Raw genomic sequence first — 13,418 nt, forward strand, 5'->3', positions numbered from 1 at the left:
ATATTGATCCACATCAAGAAATTTTATCTCCCTGTTCTCATTCTCTCAAGTGAGTAACGGGAATGCTGATTGTTTTATTATATGGGATATGTGAGTATTAGACAGTCACTTCTTGAATCGAATATGCACACATGTAAACCATTTGGGCTTCTTGCTGGAATTCAGAATCTGATTTAGAAACTCTGGAGTGCTGCCTGATAATACATACTTATTTTGCATATCTTGAGAAAGGGTCTTGCTATGTAGCCCTGCCTTGCCCAGAAACTCACTGTAGTTCAGGCTGACATAGAACTTGTAATCCTCCTGCCTCAGTCCCCAGGTGCTGAGATTACAGATTTCCGCTACTACATCCAGCTGAGATTCTGCCTTTTTAACTCACTCTCAGTCACTTATGAGGAAGCTGATCTCAGGACCACTTTTGGATAACAAGGGATCAATAGCTAATATATGTAATGACACAATGGGCTCTTTTCCAAATTCTGTAAGCACAGGTCATTTCTTACCTGTGGCTTGCTGTAAAGTGCTTGAAGTCATAATGTGGTTGAAGAAATACAGAGATTAAAATATTATAACCAAGATTTGAGAAAGAAGCAACCACTTAAGCTGAACAGCATAATGTTCCTTCTGGAAAGGTGCTGCACAGGACTAGCAAGAGGTGGTTAACCATGTCACATTCTCCTCCAGTTGCCAAGTAATAGCTGTTTATTTCCTAAAAGATGCTACTAGTCACAATTCTGCATGTGCTTGCTGTGCTTTGCTCCTTTTTTGTTGGTCTCAGAACACAGCAGAGCCTTGTTTTTAAGAAAACAGGTTCTTTGGAGGATCCAAGATCCACTGAGGAACAGGACAGCAGTGACTGCACAGCTACCAACAGACCGAACTGTGGCCCCTAAAACACCAACAATTGTGTTTCCCAGGTGAGAGGGAACCCCATGGTGTGGATAGGAATCAGGTCCAATCTCAGTTCACACAGTTAAACCCCAGAATAGTTATTGGGTCCCAACAAGTGCTCTCTCCTCATGCCAGAGCCACAGGACTGCATGATCTGAATGAATTGTGGGACTCACAACACCAGAAACTGGGTTTTTTAGTTCAGTGAAAGGCCCAAGTGAAAGAGTAAATTCCAAGGGACCCACCTCATGTCACTCAGACACCTGGACAAGGTCCATGGCTCCAGTAGGCTCTTAGCCACCAGCCCAGAGACACATGCATGAGCAACAGACTCACTGTCTCAGACAGAACTGTGTACCCCAAACACCAGAGACTGGGTTCCCCTGTTGGGAGGAAACCTCACAGTGAAGGAAACATCAGGTCCTACATCAGGGCACCCACCATGAAACCCCTACCCAGCACAAAACGTTCTCCTGAAAAGTTCCCAGGTTCCTGCAAGTGCCCAATCACCAACACAGAGCCACTTCTCTGTGCCTGCTTGCTCTACTTATCATCCCAGAATAATTGTGGTCACCCAAATTCCACAGAATGGGTCTCCTTGTTGAGAGGAAACTCCACGGTGCAGGAAACATCAGGTCTGACCTCAGGACACCCAGCTAATCTGAAAACTTCCTGGATCCCACAGGCTCTGAGCTCTAGCCTCATGCCACAAGCCTGAGTGCTGCGCTCACGTTTCACTGATTACCACATGGGTACTGTGACACAGAGCTCCAAACAAAGACCTACAGAAGCCTGGGGCTCATGGGATCAGACCCCAGACACTTCTCTAAGGTACAACATTTCTCCATAGCTAAACTGACCAAACTAAGGTGCTTCTTTGTTTGCCCAGCAAACAAAGTGCAAGAGCAGCAGCAGCAGCAGCTCAATAAAATCAGAGCCTGAAACCCAGCAGGAAAGCAGCTGTATCCAGGACTACTTCTAGTGAGAAGAGAGACCCCTTGACTACCAAAGTCTCCAGTTATCCCACAGTTCCATACACCTGAGGTGAGCTGTGGCAAATCTCTGAGAAGCACTGTCCATTTGATGACCATATCCAAAAAGCTGAGGAGGCCTCCTTCTGGAACAACCAACAACCATCTTCCACCAATAGGATAAACTCCACCCCAGGATTACTGCCAGTGGAAGAAGAAGAAGGATAAGGAGGAGAAGGAGGAGGAGGAGGAGGAAGAGGAGGAAGAGGAGGAGGAGGAGGAGGAGGAGAAGGAGAAGAAGAAGAAGAAAAAGAAGAAGAAGAGAAGAAGAAGAAGAAGAAGAAGAAGAAGAAGAAGAAGAAGAAGAAGAAGAAGAAGAAGAAGAAGACACACCCAAGAGGAACAAGATGGCTGGAAATAATCAAACTCAGGGCTGAAACCAATAAATTAGAAACAAAGAAAACAATTCAAATAATCAATGAAACCAAGAGCTGGTTCTTTGAGAAAATCAACAAGATAGAATAAGCCCTTAACCAATCTAACTAAAAGGCAAAGAGAAACTATCCAAATCATTAAAATCAGAAAAGAAAAGGGAGACATAACAACAGACACGGAGAAATCCAAACAATCATTAGGTCTTACTTCAACAGCCTATATGCCACACAATTTGAAAATCTAAATAAATTGGACAATTTTGTTGATCTATTTCACTTACCAAATCTGAATCAAGAACACTTATATAAATTAATACCACTATATCTTCTAAGAAAACAAAAGCTGTCATCAAAAGTCTCCCATCCAAAAAAAGCCTAGGGCCAGATGGTTTCAGAGCAGAATTGTGCCATACCTTCAAAGAAGAGTTAACACCAGTACTCTTCAAAATATTTCACAAACTAGAAACAGAAGGAACTTTACCAAACTCATTCTATGAATCCACAGTCACCTTGATACCTAAACCTCACAAAAACCCAACAAAGAAAGAGAATTTCACGCCAATTTCCCTTATGAACATAGATGAAAAGATACTCAACAAATTACTCACAAACCAAATGCAAGAACACATCAAAGATATCATCCACTATGACCAAGTAAACTTCATCCCAGGTATGCAGGGGTGGTTCAATATATGGAATTCCATAAATGTCGTCCATATAAACAAACTAAAAGAAAAAAAAAACACGATGCTGAAAAGGCAGTTGATAAAATACAACACTCCTTCATGTTTAAAGTCCTAGAGAGATCAGCGATCCAAGGCACTTACCTAAACATAGTAAAAGCAATATACAACAAGCATATAGCCACACCAAACTAAATACAGAGAAACTTAAATCAATCCCACTGAAATCAGAGACAAAACAAGGCTGCCCAATCTTTCCATATCTTTTCAACATAGTTCTTGAAGTCCTTTCTAGAGCAATAAGAAAATTAAAGGAGATCAGAGGGATTCAGTTTGGAAAGAGAGAAGTCAAAGTTTCACTGTTTCCAGATCATAGGACAGTATACAGGAGAGACAGCAAAAATCCTACCAGGGAACTCCTAAAGCTGATAAAACACCTTCAGCAAAGTGGCTGGATACAAAATTAAATTAAATAAAAAGAATCAGTACCCCTTCTGTATACAATAGACACATGGGCTGAGAAAGAAATTAGGAGAAAATTCAGAACACCCACAAAATACATGAAGTGCCTTGGTATAACTCTAAACAAAGAAGTCAAACATTTATATGAAAAAAAAAAACCTTCAAGTTTCTGAAGAAAGAAGTGGAAGAAGATATCAGAATATAGAACGATCTCCCATATTCATAGCTCAGCAGGATTAGCATAGTAAAAATGGCCCACTTACCAAAAGCAACCTACAGATTCAATGCAATTTTCATCAAATTGCTAACACTTTACAGACCTTGAAAGAAAAATTCTCAGCTTCATACGGAATAACAAGAAACCCAGAATTGCTAAAACAATCCTCTACAATAAAAGATCTTCTGGAGGTATCTCCAACCCTGATCTCAAGCTGTACTTTAGTGCAACAGTAATAAAAACTGAATGGTACTGGCATAGAAACTGAATGATGGATCAATGGAATTGAATAAAAGACCCAGAAATAAACCTACACACCTATGGACATCTGACTTTTGACAAAGATGCCAAAACAATACAATGGAAAAAGATACCATCAACAAATTATACTGGTCTAACTGGATATCTACATGCAAATAGATCCCTACTTATCACCTTGCACAAAACTAAAGTCCAAGTGGATCAAAGACCTCATCATAAAACCAGACATACTAACCCTGTTAGAGGAAAAAGTGAGGAAGAGCCTTGAACTCATTAGCACAGGAGACAACTTCCTGAACAGAACACCAATAGCACAGGCTCTAAGATGAAAAATCAATATACAAGACCTCATGAAACTGAAAAGCTTCTGTAAAGAACGCTGTAATCACAGCAAAAAGATAGCATACGGACTGGGAAAGGATCTTCACTGACCCTTTATCTGACAGAGGGCTAATATCCAGAATATATAAAGAACTCAAGAAGTTAAACAGCAACAAATCAAGTAATCCAATTAAAAAAATGGGGTACAGAGCTAAACAGAGGATTCTCAATAGAGGAATATCGAATGGCAGTTGAACACTTAAAGAAATGTTCAACATCCCTAATCAGCAAGGAAGTGCAAATCAAAACGACCCTGAGATTCCATCTTCTACCCATTAGAATGGCTAAGATCAAAAACTCAAGTGACAAAGCATGCTGGAGAGGATGTGGAGAAAGGGGGAACCTCTTCCATTGCTGGTGGGAATGTAAACTTATACAATCATTTTGGATAGCAATCCGGTGCTTTCTCAGACTATTAGGTATAATATTACTTCAAGATCCAGCTATATAACTCCTAGGCATATATTCAAAATATACTCAAGTATACAACAAGGAATTTACTCAAACATGTTTGTAGCAGCTTTCTTCTTAATATTCAGAATCTGGAAACAATCTGGTTGTCCCTAAACTGAGGAATGGATACAGAAACTGTCATACATTTACACAATGGTATTAAAAACAATTAAAAAGCAATTAAAAATAAGGAAAACATGAAATTTGCAGGCAAATGGTGGAAACTAGAAAAGAACATCCTTGAGTGAGGTTTCCAAGAAGGAGAAAGACACACATGTTATATACTCACCTATAATTGGATATTAGGCATATATTATAGAATAAACATACTAAAATCAGTACACCTAAAGAAGCTAAGCAGGAAGGAGGACCCTGGGTAATATGCTCAACCCTTATTCAGAAAGACAAACAGGATAGACATCTGAAGAAGGAGAAAACAGAGAACTGGATAGAAGCGTACCACAGAGGGCCTCTGAAAGAATCTACCCAGCAGGGTATCAAAGCATATGCTGAGACTCATAGCCAAACTTTGGTCAGAGTGCAGAGAATCTTATAAAGAAAGAGGAGATGCAAGACCTCGAGGGGACAGGAGTTCCACAAGGAGAGCCACAAAATCAAAAAAATCTGGGCACTAAGGTCTTTTCTGAGACTCATACTCCAACCAAGGACCATGCAAGGAGATAATCTAAAACCCCTGCAGAGATGTAGCTCATGGCTGCTCAGTCTCCAAATGGGTACCCTAGTAAGGAAAACAGGGAGTGTCTCTGACATGAACTCAGTTCCTGACTCTTTGATCACACCCCTCTAAGGGTGACAGAGCTGCCTTATCAGACCACAGAAGAAGACAAAGCAGCCAGTCCTGATGAGACCTGATAGGCTGGAGTCAGATGTGAGAGGAGGAGGAGGGCCTCCCCTATCAGTGACTGGTTAAGGGGCATGGGAGGAGAAAAGGAAGGGAGAGTGGGCGGGATTGGAAGGGAATAAAGGAGGGAGTTACAGCTGGGAAACAAAGTGAGTAAATTGTAATAAATTAAAAAAAAAGAAAACAAGCTCTTACTTTCAATATTCTATCATTCTGCCAATATTCTATCATTCTATCATTCTGTCGCTATAAATGAGCCTAAAGGCTTGCTTTCATCCATATGTTACTTTCATGTCTTGTCTTATCCTGTGCTGCATTCTTTCTAGGCTGCTTTTTGTTCCTTTCTGGTAATGATAACATTTTACATTCTTAGGAAATTTATGCACTCTCAAATGCAGATGTATTGTTAATATTCTCCCATTTATATGTTCATTATTCTGTATTTTAAAGATGCCACACTAGTGTACATGAGATTAAAAGCATGCTTGGAACTGAAAGAATTCATGCATTTTAATCAGCTGGGAAACCAGAGCCATCCCATTCATGACAATATGCCTTCCATTACTGTATGCATATGTTTATCCTGTTGTGTAGCAGTTACAGGCAAGACAATATTGGAAAGAGAATGAGAACAAACAAAAGAGCAGAATGGAGAGAAAAACGTGACAGAGGGCAGAGAAATTAGTTCATTGTTCCTTTGCTGAACTCGAGAGCCAAGTGGGTTTCCATGGACAAGTGAACACAAGCTTCACTGTGCTTATAAAATGAATTGAAATAAATATGTTAAGAACTGTTATGCTCTAGTAATTTAACAGCTTAATACTTGACATCATGATTAAAATAACCAGGGAGTACTTATCTTTTAAGATTAATAATAGAGTCATCAGAGGTATTATCTTCATTGTTATAGTTATTCTAAAAATTCTTTTAAAAAAATCTTTTGCTTATTTTATATTGGGTATGTGTTCAATTTTTATTGAGTTTAGGAGCTCTTTATGTATTTTGGACATACATTTTATTGCAGAAAAAACCTGTAGCTATAGAGCAGGAAATATAGGACACCTATGGTGAATAAAGACTTGGACCTTCCTTATAGAAGAGGCCAATGAACATAGAGCCAAGACCACAAGAAATATTTGTTGCAGACAGTAGGAGCTATAATCAAGAACTTTTAGTGTTCTCAGTATAGAATACAAGGCTTTTTGTCTGGGAGAGTTTTGTAAGATTTCTCATAGAGGAAGGGTCTTTTTAGTTTTGCTTTGATGAATGAAGAGCTAGCTAGCTAGCAAACCTCTCTAAAAATATTCTAGACAAAAAGACTACGTGCAAAGGCAAGAATGTGATTTGGGATACTGTTAGTTCTGGATGACAAGAGAGGATAGGAAAGGATGAAAAGGGGTAGGACAAGAAAGGCTGAGAGGAGATTTAAGTTGTGAAGAGCTTAGTCAATCAAGTTTAAGCATTTGAATTGCATCTTCAAAGCAATAGGGAGTCTGTTGAAAGGTTTTTAAGCATCAGAGTAAAATGGTTACTTTTGCACTTTAAGAAAATATCCTGCAGTGATGACAAAGGATTAGAATTACATTATGAATTCAGGGGAAAATGGTGAGAACCTAAGCAATATAGTAACATCAGGGATGGAGAAATGGCACTATAAATTCTCAAGATAAGAGTACTAGAAAGTGATGAGTATTTATAGGTCAGGAGTGAGGGAGATGGTGATATGTAAAGAACCCTCTAGATTCTGGTAGACATGATTTTCAAGACTATTTGTTATTTCTAAGAACACAGAAAGTTAGAGAGTATTACATGCTCAGATTGTATCACTCATTCATTTATTCAACAGTCTTTTACTGAATGCCTACCACATGCTAGGGGCTGGGAAGAGATCAAAACAGATACAATTCTAGCCTTTTTGGGTTTAAAAAAAGTCCAGCATGGAAAAGATAAAGTGAAACAATCTTAGAAATACATAATTTGAACCAAATGGCCTAGGATAGCTGGAGTCAAAACAATAAGGTGTTTAGATACACACAAGGACACTTGGGATATTCTCAGTCTCAGAACACAGTGCCTCCCTAATAGCATAAAACTTTTTTTTAAGATCTGAAGGAATTACAGTAGCTAATTACAACCCATACTTTCTAAATTTTGTTTTCTCTCCCTTTCCCTTCCTTGTTGTTTCCAATACAGTCTTATTTCTGTCTCAGCAAGAAAAGAGGAATGGCTCAGATACAATGAACAGCAATGGGATAGGATAAATACAGTAGGACATCTATGTAGAGCTTTTTTTCAAGGCAGATGAAAGTAGGTAGAGACAAGATATCAGAAGAATGTATCCAATTACATGGAATAAAAAACCATAGCAAAGATGGAGACTTAGAAGGGATGTTTGTAGGGTTAGAAGAGAATAAGGCTGATGACTACCACTAAGAATAAGGACCATAGAAGCAAATGTTCAAACAGATGGAGGATGAAAGAAGGGCAGTTAAAGTGTAAGAAGCAGCAAATAAGAAAGAAACCAGGAAAAAGGAAATAAATGTTTTTTTTAATGCCCAAATAATAGTAATAGCTGTTTTGGTTTATTCACTTGCCCACTTACTATATATAAAAACATGTACATAGTCTAAATTAATTCTCCTGATTATCTTTTGTTGGGCTCAACCAGATACCTTGCCTCATTAAATCTCAAGTAAAGTATGCATAAAAAGAAAATTTAGACTTTGTATTGATTTTAAATGTTCTCAAGGAGCTCCACAAGGAAGCAACAGAACCAAAAATCTAGGCCCAAGGGTCTTTTCTGAGATTGATGCTCCAACCAAGGACCATGCAATGAGATAACCTAGAACACCTGCACAGATGTAGCCCATGGCAGATCAGTCTTCAAGAGGGTTCCTAGTAATGGGAACAGGGACTCTCTCTGACATGAACTCAGTGGCTGGCTCTTTGATCAGCTCCCCCTGAGGAGGAAGGGGAATAGCCTTACCAGACCACAGAGGAAGACAATGCAGCCAGTCCTGATGAGACCTAATAGGCTAGGGTCAGATGGAAGGGGACAAGGACTTCCCTTATCAGTGGACTGGGGAAGGGGCAAGGGAGGAGAAGAGCAAGGGAGAGCAGGATTGGGAGGGGTGAAGGAGGGGGCTACAACTGGGTCACAAAGTGAATAAATTATAATAAAAATTAAAAACAAAAATGTTCTCAAGGAAACTCTTTTTGGAATTTTGCCCTCTGTCATTCTGAAGAGTGATTGAAAATTTCAGATTCATGAAATCACTTTCCAGCATATTTGCAATGTAATCACATTCCATAGTGTGTGCTTCTTGTTCTGTGAAATGAATCAGAACACTGTAGACATTTTATCTCTTCTGAGAAGAAAAATCAAGAAGCAGAAAAAGTTCTTCCTAGTGAGTTGTACTGGTATGCATCTTAACACAGGAATGAATTCTTGTTAGGGATGCTACAACCCTAAATAAACTACTCAAAGAAAAATCTATCACTCTTTTTCCTGTCTCCCTGCTTCTGTGTTTTTTTTTTCAATGTCTGCTTTATCACTTTCCACATCAAGTTAATGCTTACATTATAGTCTTCAATTCATGGCCTTTCCAATAGTAACAATCATTTCTATAGGACCTGCTATGTAGTAGCATGCACTGTGCTATTGAACAGCAAACTCTCTTGCTTAAGAAACCATCTGAGGTATATTTATGACACTCATAAAACAAAAGTTTAAAATATTAAGGTATATGTTGCATTTTTGCTAATGGCATATATTCACTTTACAAAGTAGTGAGTTCTGTAAGGATGTATTTGTTTTGTGGATATAACATACTTTGACTACCTACCCCATACCATCTACCCTTTGTCTGATCTCCCTTTCCTCTCCTATTATTCCCCCTTTGTTTCCTAGGCAGTTTTGCTTCATCTCAGGGTCACATGTACATAATATTTTTTTGTATTTATATAAAAATTAACATCAACAGATGAGAAAAGATATAATTTTTCTGAGTCTGATTTCATTAGTTTAATATGATGCTTTCTTATACCATACATTTTTCTACTTCCTACATACTTTTTTCTTCATTACAGCTGAATAAAATTTTATTATATGTATGTGTGTATGCATACCACATTTCCCTTTACCTATTCCTCTGTATATGCATGTGTATTTTGCTTTCATACATTGAACTCGGGTGTCTTAACCATCAAGCATTATATAATTCATAGTTAAGACAATTTAACCATTCAGGATATGCCCACTTATGCTGCAGTAAGAACCACCCACCATCTTCTAATAGCATAAGGCATGTACATGCCCCAAAGTGAGCTTCAATAACAATATATAAAGCTAAAGGCTTATCTTGTGTTAGATATTTGCCTCTATTGCAATTCCTTACATATTTTTAGATTAAGTTTATTTTTAAAAATTATTTCTTTTACTTTTTAAGATCATAATATAATTGCATAATTTTCCTCTTTGGTTTCCTCCTTCTAAACTCTCCCATATATCCCTCTTTGCCCTCTTTCAAATGTATGATCTATTTTTGTCTTAATTGTTGTTACTGACATATATGCATATACATATATTCACAAACATAACATGTTCAATCTGACTGTTACTTGTATTATGTTTTCAGAACTGACCATTTGGCACTGGATAATTAATTGGTGTTCTCATCCCTGGGGAAGACTATTTTCTTCCTCTAGGCTTTCTTCAGTTGCCTGTAATTTTTTGTGTAGGGTTGAGGCTCCTTAAGCTTTTCCTCGTCAACTTTAACATCTCTATTGTCGTCTTTGTTCAGCTTATGTTTAGGCAAACATATTAGTGAGATATTATTAGTGTATCTTCTGATATTCTTAAGAGACACAATCTCACAGGAACTCCCTGAACCTCTGTCTCTTATGTTGTGGGTTATTATTATTTATTATTGATTTATCTTTTAGTTAAGAAGTGGTTATTCCTAAACAAGTGGTATGATTTGTGTACCCAAATCACCACACAGAGACTGGGATTTATTTAATTAACCCAGAGCAAAATGCTGGGCAATAGTTACTCCATCCTAAACCTCCAAGCCAGCATAGTTTCCTGCCATTTAGATTTCACCCATTATATTTCCTTTGAGTCATATCTTAGGTCTAGTTCATCTCTCCACGTATTTCAAGACCTCTCCTGTGGATTCTCTGCTTTCCTTCCTTCGTTTCTTCCTCTTCCCCCTTCCCAGCCCCCGGGCCAGGATGTCCTACCCTGTTCTCTCTACTGCTCAGCATTGTAGCTGGTTGTTTTGATTGACAACACAGAGAACAAATGGTGGCATGTTTACACAAACTTGAAACAGGTAATGCTTAGAATAAACATCACAATACAATGTCCAGATTGAAACCAGAAAGTGGGGTAGAGAAATCCGCATTTGAATGAACAAGGGTAAATTGTATACATTCCACAAGAAATGTTATACAAACATTTCTCCCTTTAAGTCCAATAACAGGCTCCTTTTCTTTCAATACAATAATAATTATAAAAATTATGAAAACTATTATGTAAGATTTACATGTTCAATGTCCAGTTTAAATGCATTTGGCAACTTAGGAGGAAGTATTTGATTATCTATCTTATCTTGAAAAGTTTAGAGTTCTATACCTAAATTAACTTTTACCCTTGTTGTTATTACCTATATGAAAGCATTTTCTTAAATTCTAAAAAACTTAAGCTTAATTGTGGAAGTATAACTATTTGGTCTTCAACCCCACCAGAGACTTGAAAAGCAATAAAATTAGTTACTGGAGTAAATAGAAAGTGCATGTTATCAGCTTCCAAAAAAAAAAAAAAAAAAAAAAAAAAAAAAAAAAAAAAAAAACTGACAGAGACAATTTGCTGCCTGAGCAGTCACCCATAACTCTCTATAACGTTGGAGCATCATCCTTCAGCCTTCTGGCTTAGAATATTTGACAGATATATATGTGATGCAGGAAGTATTTAGGACTTGCTTACCCTGTCTTGGCAGAGTTCAGCAGTCAACTTGTCCTGCATTTAAGCTTGCCCATTTTTGTCACATTCAGTCTGTCGTGAAGCAAAGGTATAATCTTTATCAGAGTGGCTCATTTGCCACATTTGAATCTATCTCCATATGGAGGTTCTTCAGTGCTCATTATCTTTATTGAAGAAGACCTGTCTCATTGTCAAAGAATCTTTAAAATAATAAAGACATTTTTAAATGCCATATTCTGTAGGTCTCTGAAGTTTTGAAGACTTAAGTATCTTTATGTAATTGACCTGTGCACAAAATCATATCTATCTATTAAACCTAGGATGTATACTCCTGAGATAGCGTCTGACATGACTGAGTTGATTAACTACCAATTAACTTGTAGTACCTAATACTCTAAACAGTTTGTAATGGCAACTTAAAAGTATTGGAACTAACCTTGAATTTATATCAATATTCTAAAATTTACCAATGTATTAAAATAGACTTATTTTTGCATCAAATATACGAAATTCTATGCCAGAGTTAAAAATTAATGTTATTTGAGAAAACAAATAAAACCATAAGTTGAGTAGATTCAACAATCTACATTTTGTCTTCTTATTCCTGTAAGATATCCCTGTATTCCTCTTTCTGTCTTTTTAACCCCTTTTCTCCTTATCTAAGAGAGAAAGATAAAGTAAAAGGAGAAGAGAGAAACCCCAGACTCTAACCTTGTTTTCTCTCTGAATAAGACCATTAATAATTTATAACCATCTCCCAATGACAATAAACATTCATAGCCACAGAAAACAACCCAAAACTTACCCAAACCTCCTTAAAGGAAATTTGACGTCATTCTCGTGAATTTCTTCCAGCTGACATTTTGGACACACAGGAATCCTGTTAGGGGACTTAAAGGAAATTGGAAAAATTAACTAAGTAAGCAATACCAATTTTGGCCCAGTCTTTGAATGCTGAGAAATTTCAGGCTTAATAGAAATCTTGTATGGAACAGTCTGAAATGCTGGACCAGTTGAGATTAGTAGCTTTCTTCAAAGCTCCCTTGGGAGGAAGCCTTGATGAGAAACAGCAATTGAAACAGCTGAGGCAGGAACAAGCACAGTGCTGGCACATGCAAGATGCTAGAACAGATAGATGTGTCAATGTCTCAGCATGCTGGAAGGAGGACTCTGTCAGGTTTGATCCGGTGTCTCCAGTGTCCAGTCCTTTTGTTCTGCAAACATAATTTCTCACAAGCATTATACAGTTCTAAAATTATAAATGTATGAGATGTGCAGAATGAAACTAAACTGTAAACCAATTTTATCTACGTCAATTAAAATGATGGCATAATAAATTTTTGAGGATATTATAGCCAATGATTTATTGGCCACGTATTGTTGGATTTCTGGCTAGAGACATTTTTTTTTTTAATGTCTCAGTCAGTTTTAGAGTTGTTCCCATGTGAAGGGATTATCAGTTTGTGGTACGTGTTCTGTTTGGTCTTCTTGATTTCTCTCTTCCTGTGTGTGGCCAAAGTCTTCAGGTGGTCTTCCTCTGCCATATCTAGTTTTGATGGAACCCATAATTTCACTTCTCCTGTACGAACATACGAAAAACCTCTTCCCCAGCATAACACATTCCCCACTCTCCATTGTGAAGTTAGGGTATCTTTAAAATATATAGCTTGAAATAATTCAGCAGTTTTTTTCTATAACCCAGTGTCTCTCCACAGCCATTGTTTGTTGTTCATTAACATTTAAGAAATTTAAGGTCAATAAAGCATTATGTAATCTATCTCTGGGGGTTTGAAATACCCCTTTCTGTTTGTTAAGCA

Source organism: Meriones unguiculatus, chromosome X (genome assembly GCF_030254825.1).
Source record: "Meriones unguiculatus strain TT.TT164.6M chromosome X, Bangor_MerUng_6.1, whole genome shotgun sequence".
NCBI classification, from domain to species: Eukaryota; Metazoa; Chordata; class Mammalia; order Rodentia; family Muridae; genus Meriones; species Meriones unguiculatus.